This window comes from Notamacropus eugenii, chromosome 6, assembly GCF_028372415.1.
Source record: "Notamacropus eugenii isolate mMacEug1 chromosome 6, mMacEug1.pri_v2, whole genome shotgun sequence".
NCBI classification, from domain to species: Eukaryota; Metazoa; Chordata; class Mammalia; order Diprotodontia; family Macropodidae; genus Notamacropus; species Notamacropus eugenii.
The window spans coordinates 141,370,207-141,388,492 of NC_092877.1; the positions used below are offsets into that span (position 1 = coordinate 141,370,207).

Here is an 18,286-nt window from a genome sequence, read left to right on the forward strand (position 1 = left end):
GAGTCCAAGAGGTTGCAGCTATCAGTGTAATGTAACCTGGATTAGATTTGTGGCTAAGGCAGAGTAAGGAAAAGAGCTGAACAGCATCCTATTAAAAGAATTGTCTGACTGAGAGAGAAAGGGGGAGAAACAGAGAGAGAGAGAGAGAGAGAGAGAGAGAGAGAGAGAGAGAGAGAGAGAGAGAGAGAGAGAGAGAGAGAGAGAGAGAGAAAGGCAGAAAGACAGAAAGAGAAAAACAGGAAGACAGAGACAGAGAGACAGACATGAAGAAAGAGAAAAAGAGAGACAAAGAGACAGAAAGAGAATGGAAAATGTAGAGGTAGAGCTAGAATAGGAGCAGGGAAGAGAGAAAGATGGGAAAAGACTGATATAAAAGATATAAAGACAGATCTACACAGAAAGAGTGTTGACTCCCTGTGTTAAAAGTTGGTAAAAATGTTTTCGGGATAGAGTTTTTTAAATGCCTATCTGAAAGACCGCATTAACTGGCTTCTGGTAATGAGGGCAAACTCAATTCCCTTGGTTGAAATAAACTGAAATATACATATTTCAGATGACTGAGGGGAATACACATCCCCCTCACTAAATAGCTGCCTGGGTATTGAGGTTATTCTTCCACAGGGAAGAAGAAATACTGTGTTCTTTCCCTCATGAGCATCCTAATGCTTGTGAAAATCTCAGTCAATTTGTTCATTGTATTTTTCTTTATATAAAAGGACAAATGAAAGCAGGTGTTTTGCCTCTTAAAAGAAGGCTAATTTAAACCATCAACAAACTTAATAAAGATTGCTTTAATAATTAAGAAGAAAAATTAAAATTAAAATTCTTAAGTTTCACCCAACACATTGGCACAGATAATTGAAGAGGAAAATAGTGTTGGAGAGACATGGGAAGACAAGAACTTTGATACAACTCTTGGTGGAACTACACATTGAGCTAACCTTGAAAGCAAATTGAAATTATTTTGTAAAAGCCTCTAAACTGTTAATGTGCTTTGATTCAACGATCCCACTGATGGACATACACCACAAGGAGGTCTAAAACCAGAAAGGTCCCATATGTACTACCGTCAAATTCTGTGGTAGAAAGAAAATAATAAAATGAATATACTTCAATTGTTTAACAGGTAAACAAACTGGGGCATATAAATGTAATGGGATGTGTGTGTGTGTGTGTTCATCCTTCATTGCCAAAGAAGACCATGCCATCAGAGAAATGATGACATGACTTGCACTTGACTTTGTTTTGAGTGAGGGAGGGCTGTGCAGGTCACCAGCCTCACTTCTCCTCCAGAGCCATCTGAATCCAGTGACCAGGTATTCATCAGAATGACTAGAGATGACCCAAGATGAGGCAATTGGGGTTAAGTGACTTGCCCAAGGTCACATAACTAGTGAATGTCAAGTGTCTGAGGTGAAATTTGAACTCAGGTCCTCCTGACTCCTGCACTGGTGCTCTACCCACTGCACCACTTAGCTGCCCTAATGTAATGGGATATCACTACACCAAAAGGAAAGATGAATATGAAGAATTCAGATAAACCCATGAAGACTTCCATGACTGATACAAAGCAAAATAAGAACAGTATACATAATTACAGTAATATCAATGAAAAGAATACTAAAACAAAAATGAATGTTGTGAAATATTAATGACCCATCTTGTCCCTGGAATTATAAATCATTACAATTGGCCTCAGAGAAGAGAGAAAGATATTTCTTGTTTGGAGAACTGGTAGATTGTGGGTGCAGAGTATCACAATACAATTGATGTTTCTCATTATTGCTATAAAAAAGAAAGACTTACTAGATGGTTGTGGGGTGCAATATATCTGGAAATGACTGATGTAAAAACATAGACATCCATAAAACTTCTGAAAAATGAAAAAGAACATTATTTGGATTGCTTGGGACCAGGCTTCTGTTGCAAGACCTAGGCCTGCTATTTGACAACTGGAGTTGGCTGCTCTCCCAAGTTAACAACCCTTCTATTGTGTGTTGCTGTTTCCCTTTACAATGAAAAAACCCCCAGCATATCAAAATTAAAAAAAAAAAAAAGAACCTTAGCTATTTGCTACACCTTAAAATATCAGCCCCAGTGCAATAAACGCTTATTTGGGGGACAACTTAAGAATCCTGTGTGGTATTGGATCCAGTAAAAACAAGCTTGGATTAAGATAAACCCAGAGAGTAATAACCTCAACAAGAAAAAAGATATTGATCATTTGGAGTATCAACTTAACAGGGAGAAGAAGAGAGAGGATAGAGAGGAGGAGAAGGGGGAGGGAACCGGAGGAGGGCGATGTGGGCTGTAGCTCTGTTTATAGGAACATTTTTTAGGTGATTTGTGTCCACGTGGGAGGTGCAGCTTCTCAGAATGAATTTCCACATTTTGGTGTCCATGCCGGGAGCTCTTAATTAAAATGAGCACAATGATGGGTATGAAGCCAGCGAGCCCTCTGTCTATTCATCAGACTGCTTGAAACAGTCCCTTTCCCTCCAGCTTCTTTAAGACTTGTAGTAAGAAGCTCTGGCATGTTGAGTAAGCAGAAGACCCCCCACTTTATGCTTTGCTGGACACTTCACATGCTAATGCCATTAAAATCACCTTCCCCCAAAACAAAACAAAACAAAAAACGATTCTTGGACATGAGCATTTCCTTTTTTATGCCACCTGACAAAACTCAAGAGAACCTGGCTTCAGATCTCATCTCAAAGACTTATTGGCTGTGTGACAAGAGGCAAGTTGCTTAATCTCAACCTCAAGTCCTTCACCTTATAAAATGAGGATAATAGTAGCTGTTACAAATACCTTCTAGGATTGTGAGACACCAAGTGAGATAATGTCTATAAAATGCTTTACTAACCTTGAGACTCTATGGTTATTATCTCACAAGTCTGCCTTCCCCCCAATTGTCTTAGACCTCAACTCAAAATGATCATCAGTGGCTCATTATTGTCTCTCAGGTAAAATACAAAATCTGAAGCTTGGAATTTTCTAAGACTCCGGTCTTCTTTCATAATACTCCCTTTCATGTATTCTCTATTCCAGTTGAACTAGTCTGCTAGACATTTCTTACATCTCACTCATGTTTTCACAGATGGTCCCTCACATGTCACATCCAGAATGTGCATCCTCCTCACCTGTGCCTTCTTAGCATCTCAAGTTTCCTTCAATGTACAACTCAGGGGCCATCTCCCAGTTAGTAGCACTTTTTTACCTCTTGTATTTTATATTTCCTCACCTTTGTGCATGTTCAGTCCCCTAGTAGAATACACACTCCTTGAGGTGGGAATATTTTTGTTTTAGTATCTAGTATATAGTAGGGACTTACCCCATGTTTGGTGAATTGAATTGAACTGACCGTACTTTCTCAAAGGACTAGAAATAAACTCTAACCTCCTCAAGTACCCACATAGCATCTGTAGTATATGCAGAACTCTTATCTCTAAGAGCTAAGCTCCCTACAAGTCAGTGGTTCAGGGAGAATGTTGTGTGTCCAGTAGGATTCTAAACTTGAGAGGCCCCTCCTCCACCTCTTGTTCTGAGAACAATGGTTAAATCAATTCTACTATTGCTTCTGGAGAAGGTGAGTCATTCTCTGCTCTACAGATCAACTCACTATCACGGTGACTCAGAACTGGGTTGTGGGGAAGGACCAATAGTGCCTAAAGTTGCAAAAATCCTAATTACAATATATTTTAACATACAACTTTGAATCATCAACCTAGTCACCAACTGGTTGACCATCAAAAGCCTTCCCCAAACTGGAGGAAGAGCAAAAAAATAGTTAATCTATTTAATTATGTTTTCCTTTTACAAATGTCCACAATACTCAAATTCTTTAAGTAATTATCCTGAATTTTATATGTCAAGGGCATTTAGCTACAGGATTAGTTTGGTTCATTAAACTCTAGTTTCATATTGCTGCTGCATTTCTTGCCTTCTGGTTCTCTAACAGTCATTCTTAAGCTTCAAACAGTGAGCTGAGATAGGAATCAGATAAAAGAAAATTTCTCATTTGTACTCCAGGAAACATTATCCACAGAACAAATTTTGGAAACTTCTCTTGGCTCAGGGGTTCAGTATCATGTCTTGTTTTTTCCTCCCAGAAACAGATAGTACCAATGTGAGCTCAGCTGAGCTCGCAGTGGAAATCATGCCTTGGGCACTGAATCTGGCCACAGAGGATTTGGCATCAAGGCTGTAACCTCTTCTCTCCACTCACCAGTGAGAATCCCACCACAGTTTTCCATCCGTTGGTGACCTACCTCCATCCAGCATTACCTCAGTGCCCTTTGCTTGGGGCTATGGTTAAAAGACCTCCCAGAAGCTCCAGCTGTTGGTACAGAAGGCAACAGTTGTCTAGTTAATAACCGTCACCGTCTGACGTGACTGGGGTGGCTCCTGAATTCTAAAGGTCCATTAGACTTTATGCTGGTGGTCCCCCCAAGTCCTTTAATCAGGCTCTGAGTCACTGGCATTTTCAAAAGGTGTATTGAGTCCCACTAATATTTCACAACTTCTGGGTCCCCCAAAAGGCGAAGAGACAAGACAGGTGAAAAAGTAAAAGGTGGGAAACGCTCAACAAAAGAAGTCATGGAAAGTTCTCATTGTTTTGATCAGAGGATAAAGGAAAAGGGCCCTGATGGGGAAATCCCTAGTTCTTCCACAAAAAAAAAAACCCAAAAAACTAGGAGCCAATGACTCCAGGCCAAGTTCCTCTTACTTGTGAGATTTCTCCTCTGCTTGGACTGTCATCACAACTGTGAGAAGGAACTGAAATCTTTAGGTTACTCTTTCTTCCAGTGCAATAGCTATTAGTAGCCAAAGATCCACAAGAGTTGAATCCACATCAACTTTACAAGTATAAGATAAGGAAGACTGTAGAACTGAACTGTCCTGATGGACCAGTGAGTGAAAATCCACCTAACATTCTATAAACAGGGTTTAGAAAGTAGTTCAACTGAAAGTAGGCATGGAAGTCTTAGTACACCACAAAAATGGGAGTCAAGAAAGCCAATGGGATCTGAGACTGCAATAAGGGAGGCCTAGCTTCTAGGAATTAAGAGAATCCTGTTGTACATTTCCCTAGTCAGAACTTATCTGGTGTATTTTGTTCAGTTCTGAGTGCCATATATTAGGAAAAATTTTGATGAAGTAGAGAACCCAGAGGAGTACAACCAGGACAGTGAAGGTCCTAGAGTTTCTGCCATAGGAGGACTGGTTGAAGTCTAGACAGGGGAAGATTTTGAAAGGACATTGTAACACTCTTCAATTATTTCAAGGGTTGTTGTGGGCATGAGGAGTTAGATTTGCTTGCCTGGTTCCACAAGGAAGAGTAAAAATTGATTAGTGGACATTGAGAAAGACTAATTTAGTTTTGATCCAGGGGGAAAAGATCTTCCTCACAACTGGATCCATCCAAAAGTGAATGGGTTGCACTGGAAGGTACTAGTTTCTCCATGATTGTTCTGATATCACCACCATTATCATTGACACCACTGCTGTCATCACTGTCACTGTCAGCATCACGTCTTTGTTTTTCTTTCAAAAAACTTTCCCCATTACATTTAAAAACAGTTTTAATAGTCTTTTTTTTTTCTTCAAATTTTGAGTTCCAAATACTCCTCTTCTCTCCCCCCTCCATCGGAAAGGCAAGCGATCTGATACAGGTTATACTTATGTGGTCATGCAAAACACATTTCTATTTAAGTCATTCTGTGAAATAAAACAGACAAAAACACAAGAAAAATGAAGGAAGTAAAGAAAAAGTGTTCTTGATCTGCATTTAGGCTCCAACAGGTCAGGACAACATTTTCCACCATAAGTCTTTCAGAATTGCCTTGCATCATTGTATTGCTGAAAATAGCTAAGTTATTCACAGCAGATAATCATACAGCATTACTGTTACTATGTACAATGTTCTCCTGGTTCTGCTCATTATACCTTGCATCAGTTCATATAAGTCTTTCCAGTATCAACATCGCTTCTACCACCATTCTCACTTTCTCTGAGCATATAGTAATCAAATCAATAGTCCTATTGCTTCTGGAATCGTTTGGTCTACCAATGAAAATGGCACAAGCTCTTGCTTCTGAGAATGAAGTTCTTAAAGGAAGTCCTGTTGTGCCAGAATCACAAAGAAGAATCTAGAATTTGGAAAAGTTCAGTAGCTAGATTGTGAGATTGCTGGTTGACGATGTTCCAGTTTGTTGAAAGAATCGTACTTCCTTCCTTTATAGTTTGCAAAACTGTATCAAGTTTTGCCAAGTCCTGCCAAATCCACACACACACAGCACCCATGATGGACTAAGTTGGTGATGCTGCCGAGGGTGCCCAAAATATTTTGCTCCAAAAGAAAAATGAACAGAAGACACATGTATTTATTTCCCCCAATCCTTTGCTAAGCATCTGGAACTTTGCCGTCTGGGCTGTTTGTTGCAATGTCATTCAGCAAAAACAAAATCTGCTACTAATGAGCCCCATATGTCTATATTTTCAAAATTAAAAAATGCAAAAAATAAAGTCCTATTTCTCCTTTCCTTTGGGTTAAAGGCAAGTACTGACTTAGAACTTTGGGTAGAAATTATGAACCATCTCTGGAAGGTCATTCTCTTGCCAGGGGAATGAACCAACCATATGTTCAACACCTAATCAGCAAACCTTCCAAATATTAAGCAGGGATGATGCTCTTCTCCAACATACATATTCATTAAAACCTAAGCTTCTTGAAGGCAGAGTGGTTTCATTTCTATCTCTGTTTCCTAGCATATTGCCATACTGTTATTAGGGGCTTAAGACTGGACCACTTAACTGAAACTGTTCTCTCCAAGGTTAAAGAAGTCTTGTAATTGCTGAATTCAATGGTCTGTTCTCAGTTCTTATCTTTCTGACCTCTCCAGCTTTTGGACTTGTTGATCCATCTCTCTCCTCTGGAACATATTTCTTCCATTGGTTTCCACCACATTACTGTCTCTTGATTCTCCCACCTACCTGACTGCTCTCTCTCAGCATCACTTTGCTGTATGCTCATTCATCTCCCACTCTCTGAGAATGAATATCTTCCAAGACTTTTCTAGTTCCTCTTCTCTCTATATAATAGTGGTTCCTCAAACTGAGACCTGGGAATGACCTTCATTTTAAAAGGTCAAGGTCACCCACCTCATTCAGAGCCATCATGAGTCATCTTCACTTTTGTCTTGCCACTGGACTCCTATGACTCTGGAGGAGACAGTGAGGCTGGTGACTTTGCCCAACCCTGCCTCACTTAAATCCAATTCACATGCAAGTCAAACCATCACCCTCATGATGTCATTGGTTTTCTTTGAAAATGAAAGATAAACAAGAAGAACAAAAACAGGTTCTTAATTCTAGGTCCACAAGCCCACAAGGGCTCTGTGGATAGCTTTCTGGAGGTTCATAACTTGGATGGGAAAAATGTACTTTATTTCCACTAAAATTTAAAATTCACTAAAATTAAAATTCACAAAAAAACTGCCCTATGGTTCCACTCAATTTTCACTAAAATTCACTAAAAATTTCACTAAAATTCCTTCAATTACAAAGAAATTATGAATTAATGGGAAAAAAACCTTCATTCTGCAACTGAGTACTTCACCAGACTGTCAAAAGGGTCCAGGGCAGCAAAAATTGAAGAACTTCTGCTCTGTTTACTAACTATTTTTCTTGGTGATCTCCTCAACTAATATGGAATGAATTATCTTCTCTATTCATATGACTCCCAAATCCGGTCATAATCTCTCCCCTTAATTCCAATCTTCCAGAGCTGATTGCCCCCAACTAAGCTGTCCCATATAACACCTCACACTCAGCATATCCAAAAAGGAACTGACTATCTCTAACCATGTCCTCCCATCTGCTCCTCTTTCGAACATCCCATTTTCTGTTGAGAGTATCACTATCTTCCTGGTGAGCTGGGGTTTGTAAGCTAGGAGTCATAAATGACTTTTTTTAATCCAAAAAAGTTTTTTTTTAATCCAACACACTTTTATTTTAATTTAATGACATTAACTTTTTTTAATTGAACAAATTTTTATTTTATTCCATGCCATAACTGACTCACTCTTTACCCTGGCTACCTTATCCATCTCCCCTGCTGCTACCCCCTTCTTACCTAGACCCTACAGACCAGATCTATAGAGATGCTGCCTGTGGAGTTATTCTATCTGGTTTTGGAACTGTGTTCTGGGTGTCAAGAATTGTCTTGATCAGTAAAAATAAGTACAAACTTAATTGATCTTCTATATTTAATGTTGAATCAGATTGATTCAGGTCCGTATACTGCAGACATCTCGCTAACTGCCCTGCTACCAGGATATAACCTTCACTTCTACTCCTCTTCCAACTCTTTCTCTGAGAACAGTAAATAAATGACTACTTCCCCACAGTCTCCTCACCATGGCCCTACTCTCTGATGATCTCCACTTCACTGGAAAATGGACCCGATCCCTGGGTACCCCACCCATAGGTGAACTTTTGCTGGGGTCCAGGGCCCTATGCTAGGTCCAGGAGTACACCCTCCTCCTTTCCAGCACTTTAACACGTGTTGTTTTACCCACCAGAATGTCAGCTTCTTGAATGCAGAGGTTGAGACTTTCTTACTTTCTTGTATTTACATTCCCAGTACTTACCATAGTCTCTCTCTCTCTCTCTCTCTCTCTCTCTCTCTCTCTCTCTCTCTCTCTCTCTCTCTCACTCACTCTCCCTGTCTCTCTTTCTGTGTGTGTCTCTCTCTGTCTCTCTCTGTGTCTCTGTGTGTGTCTCTCTCTCTCATTGTCTCTCTGTCTCTCTCATTGCTTCTAGAGATATTCTAACAATTAATTGCCCTATGGTTCCACTTAATATTCTAGTGACTTCCCAGTCCTTCCCTGACCACACCAATCTAGGTATTATTTCTACACACACAATCATCGGTGTGCATGTCACACATACAACACACACACACACACACACACTCACCAGTAGAATGCAAGGTCTCTGACAGCAGAAACCACCCAGTAGAGGATCTGAAATATAGAAAGCATTTAACAAATGCTTTTCATTCATCATTTCACTCACTCATTCATTCATACCTCACCTCTCCTATCCAATATCAAATCAATTGATCTATCTTTTCAATTCCATACTGGCCCTGGATTCAGGAAGACCCGAGTTCATATTCTATCTTTGACACTTATTAGCTGTGTGACTAAAGGCAAGTCACATAATTTCTCTGAACCTCAATTTTCTCATTTTCGAAAGGAAATAATACTGTAATACCTTTTTTTTTTTTTGGCAAGGTTGTTGCTAAGCACAAATCAGACAATGTATGAAAAGTGCTTTTCAAACTTTAATGTCCAATTAGTCAGTTAGTATTATCAGTGTCAATTAGTATTATCATTATAGTATCTGTCCCCTTGTCTCCACTCATACAGCCACTACCCTACTCCAGGAGCTCATCATCTCTTACCAAGACAATTGTAATAACCTGTTCTTTGCTTTCATCCTCTCTCTTCTCCAATCTATGATACAAAAAGCTACTAAAATCATTTTTTCTAAGGTGTAAGTCTGACCATTTCACTCCCTTAACCAGAAACCTAATGGTCCTCAGTCTAATATTTAGAACTCTCTGTCATTGGACTCCAGCCTACCTTTTTGGACATTTCATTTCACAAATTCTCCATTCTAGACAAACTGCATGATTAGCTGTTTCCCAAACTCAAGTTTTATCTATTTCCTCAGCACCCAGCTCAGTGCCTTGCACAGAGCATATGTTCAAGAAATGCTTGTTGAAGTGAATTGGATTGAATCAAGGCAACGAAAACAGAAGAGTTGGACCCAGAGGCTTTCATCTACAAATTACCCCCGATCCACTTCATCACAATGGATATATGTATTCAATGCTTAGAAATAATCAGAATGCTTTGTGATAAGTCAGAATATCTAATGTGTCCTTGAGGCCAATCCAAATTCTTCCTGTATATTAATGCAAAGGGTACGTGCCCACATGCAAGGCCATTGCCTTTATATTGGTAGTAGGGGAGGATGGCTAAGGACCTTCTCAGAGTGCAATATCTTCTCAAACCACCAAGCGGCGCTCTAAACTTGAGCTGCACCAGCTGATTTCCATTGTATATACCTAATGATACAGCCTTAAGTGATCTGCCCTCTACCAAATGAATGCATATGGGCAATCTCCATGGTCCCTGCATCTACTAGTGGGCCAACTTCCATGGTTCCTGCATCCTCTAGCTTTCCATTTTCAGTGTCTTCTGGATTTGTTTAATCTTGGGGTCTAAAAAATGCCAACAATAATTGGTAATTTATCAAATAGTTTTAGCCACCATTCCCATAGAATCATTCTCTGGCCCATCATATGACCTTGAAGGTATTATCTGCTCACATGCAGAATGTCCCAAAAGAGTCTCAGTATAGTTTTAAGCAAACTGTACTAGGACGTTGGGGACTCTATATAAGTTAAGTGGAATCTTCACTCCAATGAAAATTAAATTAACAGCATCAATTTCTACTCTAAGTGAGGGCTGGAATCTTAATTTCTCCACCACTCCCCTCTCTTTCCCCTCAATTCTGTTCGGTGCATGTCTTCAAACCGTCTCACCAGCACGTTTTTTGATTAGGAAAACACTTTTGTTGTCCCATTTTCAAGGTCGCAGGTGGGAGGAGGGTGGGCAGACACTCTGAACTCATCACGTTTGCCTCCCACCATCTGTCAATGTCAAAGTGGCTTCCTTTCCAAATTCCTGAGAAGCCCCCATTTGAGTCTTTGGCTTACATAACGACTTAATTTCCACTGTCTTTTCCCAATGCTACTACCAGCCTGACCACCAAGTCTCATCAGTGGATTAACCACTTTTAGCTCCTACCCTTGAAAGTCAGAGTACCCAAAAGAAAGGGGAAACCCCATAGGAAGAGAGATACAAAGCCCTGTACCTTTCGTTTTAAAAAATTCCTTTGTCCCACATATTGTATGATCTCCCTCACTCCTATAATTCCCTGGGACCATTCAATCCTATGCTTCCCCTTTCCTTGGAGCCTTCAAGATATAGATAACTCAGGGAATAAGCAATGGACACTATGGCTTGTAGTTCATGAGAGACTGGGCAATTTTTATCATGTCTGTCCTCACAGATTTTTAGCTAAGAAGGAGTCATAAGGGCTGTCCTATAGGAACCCTGCAAGTCAGAGAGTGGACCCATTGTAATTGTCCACTCTCAGACAGGGTGTCCCAGAAATTTAATGCAGTTTTAAGCTTTAACAGGCTGCCTCTGAATGTAATTTCCCCTCATGAAATGATATCTCTTTGATTTTTTTAAATTATAAAATGTAGAAGTACATACATTGGCTATATAACATTGTGATCGTTTCTTTAAACCTGGACTTTTGTGTCATTGTTAATTTCCTGATATGGAAATTCCCTCAACTAATGCTAATCAATAACTGATATGGAAATATAGTCTTAGGGAGCTGCCCTAGGGCTTTGAGAAGTTAAGCCCATGGCCATCCAATTGGTGACCTGAAGAATTTTGTAACTCCAAGACCTCTATCTATTGTGTGTTGCTGACTGCCTTTCATTACATATTCACACAGTGAAAACATAATGCCAGTTACATGTCGCATTCAGATTTCCTACAAGACAGGGTGGAGGGAGAGGGAGGATAAGAGAGGAGATGGGCCAAGTAACATGCCATTATGAACGCTTCTATATTCTAAATTTACCGAATCAAGAAACTCAAGCACAGAAGGGGAATTGGCTTATCTTTTGTTTTTAAAGCCATGTAATTGTCATGTGACGGAGCCACGTCTCTGAGTTTCAGCTCAAAAGTCTACCAGATAGGACTATTTGGAAATCTTGAACCCACAAATATATACAGAAGCAGTCAGAATGAGTATTTTTACATTTTAATGTATGTTTGTATATAGGGTCAAAGGCACTTTCTGGTTGGGCCCTCCTGGTTGGAGGAGGGAGACGGGGCTTTTTTCTGTGTGGTCCAGAGGCCCTCTTTACAGGAAGAAGCTCTTTCTTGCCACACAGTTCTACCAGGGACCTTTTCCCCCCTTCTAGTCCAGCCCTGTTTATAAATATACAGGAGCACATCCACAAACACATATATCCTTTAAATATCCAGAGTATTTCTGTATCCACAGAGATAAAAACAGAAAGAAAAAGCACAAAAGAGACACATGGGCATAGGGAAAGTATTTTTAATTTTTAGGAAAAAATATTTGCCTGCTTTGGAGAAACAAAACTAGCTTCTACAGGACAGGAAACGTGTACTTAGGCTACAAATTCTCAAGATTAATTATTATTATGTATGAAATCCAAATGAGTTGACCCATAATTAGTGGATAAGTCCAGTCTAGAGGATAAATGTCCACTCTGTCCACAATGAGACAGGTATCCCCACCAAGTTCAAAAGCCTCTAGAATTTACCACACCTATTAGGGCTTTCTTGGATGATGAGGGGTATGAGTATTTCTGTAAGAACTAAGAGTTAGCCAACAAAACCTCAGGCTAATTAAGAGAAGCCACAGGCCTAACCAACTGGAGGGCCATTGGGGGAACCAATCCCTGAGCTGTATACCCCTTCTGCAAAAGCATACCTCAGGATTCCAGTTCCTGGGTTTCTAAAGCATCGACTACAGGGATGTTACCTGCATTTTTAGACATCACGTCTGGGTGGCAGAGCAGAAGACCAGCTCATTGCACTGCTGTTAGCAACGATTGTTTGCAGTCCCAAGAACAGGTTGTTTCCAAATAGAAGTAGGCCAGAAGAAACTCTATGAACTAGGAGAGACTTACTTACAATGATCCTTTCCCAATTGCTACATGAGGAAAGAGGACTGAAGAGAATGGATGTCTTGTGAAGCAATGTTTGTTTGTTCACTGAGGTTGGTTTTATTAGATCAGAGAGGAGAGTTCTGCCCCAGGAATCCCTTTTGGCTACAAATTAAAACATCCCTTACATACAAATTCTATCTTGGAATTTAATTAAAGAGTAGTTCAATTTGTAACTACATTATATCATAGTTATATAACTGTCATTTCAGAGTTATAATTATGTTTTAGATATATACATATATTTATATACACACATACGTATCTTTATGCAGGACTTTATACCATGTAACAAATAACATTCGAGGCAGAGTTATAAGGAGGAGTTGTTGCACCTGAGACAAGAGGCAGAAAAAGTATCCTCAGCTGCTCACGCTGATGAAGGTAAGATGCCCTGGAACAATGCTATGAGAGTTGAGGGTCAAAGGGAGGAGCCCACCTCTGGAGATCACCTGGCAGTCTCCAATCTAGACCAACAAGCATGTGTTAAATGCCTTCTTTGTCCACAATACAGCAATGGGATAGGTAAGAACTGGCAATACAAAAACAAAACAAAAATGTCTCTGCTCTCAAGGATTTTACAGTCTACTGAGAATATGACATTTAAATACGTAAATAAAATATAATTTGAGACAGGAAAGAGAGCCAACAAATAGTGATATCAGTAAAGGTTTCCTACAGAAAGAACTCATTCTAGGATGGAGCTAGGGCTTCTAAAGATGCAGAGTTATGGAGGGCATACACCTCAAGCACAGGTAACAGCTTGTGCAAAGGCATAGGTATAGGAAAGCAGTGAAGTGGCCAGTTCAGGCATTAGCCAATAGTCAGATTGGCTGGAATATAAAGTATGCAAAGGGGAGTCATGTAAAACAAGCCTGGGAAATGGTGTGAAGTCAGACTGTAAAGAACCTCAAATGTCACTCTGAAGAGTTCCAGTTGCTTCTAGAAGCAAGAATGAACCATTGAAGATCCTTGCGAACAGGGAGGCAAGCTTTAGGAAGTTTATTTTGATATCTGTGAATGGATTGGAGATAGGAGAAAGGAAAAAATAAGAGTCTAATGAGGATGCCATTGGAATAACCAAGATGAGGGGTGAGGAAGGCCTGAACCAGAGTAGTGACCATATGAGTGGCAAGAAGAGGACTGATGGAAGATGTGTTTCAGAGGTAGTCAACTGGTTTGGCAGTTGAGGCAAAATGAGAGGCTAAAGATACCTATGAATTTCTAAACCTGGGAGCCTGAACGACATTGACACTCCCAAACCCTAGGGACATTACTAGAAATAGTTGGGCATAGACTGAAATCTTGCACCATTTACCAAGATATGGTCAAAATGGCTACATGACCTAGATATAAAGAGAAATATTACAAGAAAACTTGAAGAATATGAAACATATTACTCATCTGACTTATGGATAGCTGAACAATTTATGAATAAACAAGAGATAGGGAGCAGAGTGAGGTATAAAATGGGCAACTTTGATTACATTAAATTAGAAAGCTTTTGTACAAAAACAAATGTAACCAAGATCAAGAGGGGAAGTAGAAAGTTTGGAGAAAAATTTTATAAACAGTTTCTCAATAAAAGTCTTGCATGTCAAATATACAAAGAACTTTGTAAAATCTATAAGAATATGAGTCTTCCCCAATTAATAAATAGTCAAAGGGTATGGAAAGACAGTTTTCCAAAGAAGAAATCAAAATAATTTATAGTCATATGAAAAAATACTTTTAATCACTATTGATTAGAGAAATGCAAATTAAAACAACCTCAAAAGATCATTTCATACCTATGATATTGGCTAAAATAAATAGGAGGAAAGTGACAAATGTTGGATGGAATGTGGAAAAATTGATACACTAATTCGTTGTTGGTAGAATAGTGAATTGATCCAACCATTTTGAAGAGCGATCTGGAATTTTTTATTTTATGCTCACAGTATTATTAAACTGCCTCTAACCATTGACCCAGCGATACCACTACTAGGTTTATTTCCAAAGATAATTAAGAAAAAAAGGAAAAGAACTTATGTGTTCTAAAATATTTTTAGCAGCTCTCTGTGTTGACAAAGAACTAGAAATTGCAAGGATGCCTGTCAATTGAGGAATGACTGAACAAGTTGTGTTATATGACCTTGATGGAATACTACTATGCTATAAGAAATGATGAGCTTGCTGATTTCAGAAAAACATGGAAAGACTTGACTACACCATTCTGATTATTATAAACACCCAAATTAACGACAAAGAACAAATGAAGGAAGACATGATCTGCATCTAGAGAAACAACTGATAAAAAGAACGATGCATATAATGATTTTACACATATGTATTTACATATATACACACTCATATATACATATAATAATGCACACACACTCACATACTTGTGTCTAATGGTAGCCTTCTCGGGGGGGGCAAGGAGGAAAGAAAAAAGAGAAATTGCTAAGTGGTTTGTACATATCTTGACTGAGCCTAACAGTACTTAAGATACATAGAGTGGGCATTACTTCTACTTCACAGATGGAGAAAATTAGGCTATGACTTTCCCAAGTCATACAAAATGCTTTACTTTGGGTCACTGTAACCACGAAAATATTGAACTAATTTTATTTAAGAGAGCAAAAGGGGAAAAAGCCAACCAAAAGAGATTAAAATCTTTCTGAATTCTGAATTTTTGTGACTTTGCTCTTTTAGTACTTTATAAGTCTGCAGAAATAATATGTGAGCTAAGTAACATAATGGATAAGAGTGAGTAATGGACTTGGAGTCAGGAAGGCCTGAGTTTCAGTTTTGCCTCAGACGCTACCTGGGTGACCTCGGGCAAGTTAGGGAACCTCTCTCAGGCATTAATAGCATCTGCCTCACAGGGCTGCTGTAAAGATCAAGTAAGATAGCACATGGAGAGTGCTTTGCAATTCTTAAAGCGTTTTAGTTATCATTATCGTCATCACTTAAAAAAGAAAAGGAAAATGCTTTCTTACATGGTCCAGAGATGACTAAATTGATTTACTCAGGATGTGCTTTGAGAGGGATTATCTATCTGACACTGCTCTCTTCAGTGCTACCAGTGACCTCTTAACTGCCGAATCAAATGGCCTTTTCTCAGTCTTCATCCTTCTTGATCTCTCTGAAGCATTTGGCACAGTTGATGACTATCTCCTTTAGGATATTTTATCTTCTAAGTTTGCAGGACACCCCTTGCTCCTGGTTTTCCTCCTACCTGTCTGACTTGTCCTCATTCTCCTTTGCTGGATCTTGATTCTTGCTATCTGCAACAGTACAGGTGGTCCATGTGTCTGCGATGGGTCTCTCCTTTTCTTTTTTCTCTATGCCATCTTCTTTGGCGATCTCCCCAATTCCCAGTTATCATTTTCCTTGCCGACAATTCCAATATCTCTATCTAACCCCAGTCTCTCTTTGAATTCGTTGCATTTTGAAATTAAGGTATCATAGATATCTCAAATCCAACCTAGCCAAAACAGAGCTCATTATCTCCTTCTCCTTTTCCTCCTCCTCCTTCAACTCTTCTCATTTTTCAAACTACCTTACTATTATTATTGAAGCTAACACCACCTTCCCAGTCTCTAAGGTTCACAACTACAGTGCTCTCCTTGACCTCTCTCTGTCTTTGTTTTTCTGTGTCTGCGTCTGTCTTCAAATTTTGTCAGTTCTACCTTCACAACATCATTCTCGTGTCTCCCCTTCTCTCTACTCACATAGCTACCATAACCTTTAAACTGGCCCCCTTGCTTCAAGTATATTCCCACTCCAATCTATTCTCCACTCATCAGTCAAAATGATTTTCCTAAAGAGTAGGTAGGACCATATCATCCTGTGCTCAATAAGCTTTAGTGGTTCATTATTATTACCTCCAGGATTAAATATGAATCTTCTACTTAGCTTTTAAAACATTTCATTCTGGCCTCTTTCATACCTTTCCAGACTTCTCTCACTTTACTCCCTTCTGTGTACTTTATAGTAGCCCAACAGAGAGCCTGGCACATAGTGAGTACTATGTATAATACACACATAAATACACATACACATACACAAAAACATTTCATGTGCCAAAAATAGGCTACATTTCTAGTAAAAAGAAAGCTCTCCTTGGAGCCAAGAAGACACAAATTTCAGATCTCATCTCTAACACACTGTCTGTTAGTCACTCTGTCTCTCTGTTCACTATAATCTAGCAAAGTTGTTAGGAAGAAAATGTTTTGTTAACTCTGATTGGGAGCTGTTAATACTATTATGAAAAATCTTCCTCCACCATGTCAACACATAACATCTGCTAGTTACCTAAGGCATCTCCATAGAATGGAAAGTACTTTGGCTCTGAAATCAGATTTGAGTTCAAATTCTGTCTGTTTCTGACCCCTCTGCGACCTTGAACCTTCATGGAATCCACTTTTGTCATCTATAACATGGGAGGGTTGTAACTTGCTGGCTTCTGTGGTCCCTTCCACCTCTAAATCTATGAACTTCAAAGACTCTAGTCAAATACATATGCTAATTTTCCCATTACTATATCTCCATTTGCTCCAACCTTCCAATTCATGAAATCCCAGAATCTAAAAGATGGAAATGACTTGAAAGGTCATCTAGTCCAGCTCTGTCATTTTACAGAGGAGAAGACAATTAGCTGTAACTTCCCCCCCCCCCCATCCGAAATTCTTGATGGAAGTGATTTGGAAAGTGTCAGAGACAGATCCAGATGGGTGATTTCATCTGTGTGGGAAACTCCCAGTGTAAAAATTCCATTCGCTAAGGAAAATGGCAACTGTCTGTAATTTATAGTCTCAGAGAGGGATCTGTGGTATTAAGAAGATAAGTGATTTGTCCAGAGTCACACAACTAATAATAGCTAGGACTCTCCAGGACGCAAACTCATGTCTTCTTCATTCATGGCTGGTCCTCTCTCCACTCTAAGAGACAAAATTCCTAGAAATTCCTAGGCTTTTGAAATCCTAAAACAAATGAAAGAATACTTAATGACAACCTATTGGATAGCTCAAAATCAGAAGAATTAGGATGCCATGTTGCTGTACTATTTTCAATAACAATTTTCTATTATACTATGTTACAGAAATGCTTAATTTATTCTATAAATTAAAAACAGAATAAATTTTTAAAATTAATAACTGACATCTGCATGGCAATGTCAAGCTTTAAAAGTTAAGTACTGTTTCCCTCTTTAGAATATGATCTCCTTGAGAGAATAGATTGTCCCCACTTTTCTATTTGTATCCCCAGCACTCAGCACAGTGTTAGGCACATAGTAACTACTTAATAAATGTTTCATTCATTCATTTATTCATTCGAGTCTCTCAGGCCATGTCTGAAAGGTATTGACAGGTATATTAGCCCTAATTTACAGATGAGGAAACTGCAGCTCAGAGTGAGAAAAAGATGATTAACCCTCAG

At 39.1% G+C, this 18,286-nt stretch overlaps 1 long non-coding RNA gene across 2 annotated transcripts in view; it reads left to right on the forward strand.

Moving 5' to 3' along the window:
* Window positions 1-18,286, forward strand: part of LOC140511897 (uncharacterized) — a 134,724-nt gene that overhangs the window by 5,828 nt on the left and 110,610 nt on the right. For both annotated transcript variants that reach the window (XR_011969711.1, XR_011969712.1), the window contains exon 2: window positions 13,135-13,243. This is a non-coding gene — a long non-coding RNA (uncharacterized lncRNA). The remainder of the gene's footprint in view (window positions 1-13,134; window positions 13,244-18,286) is intronic.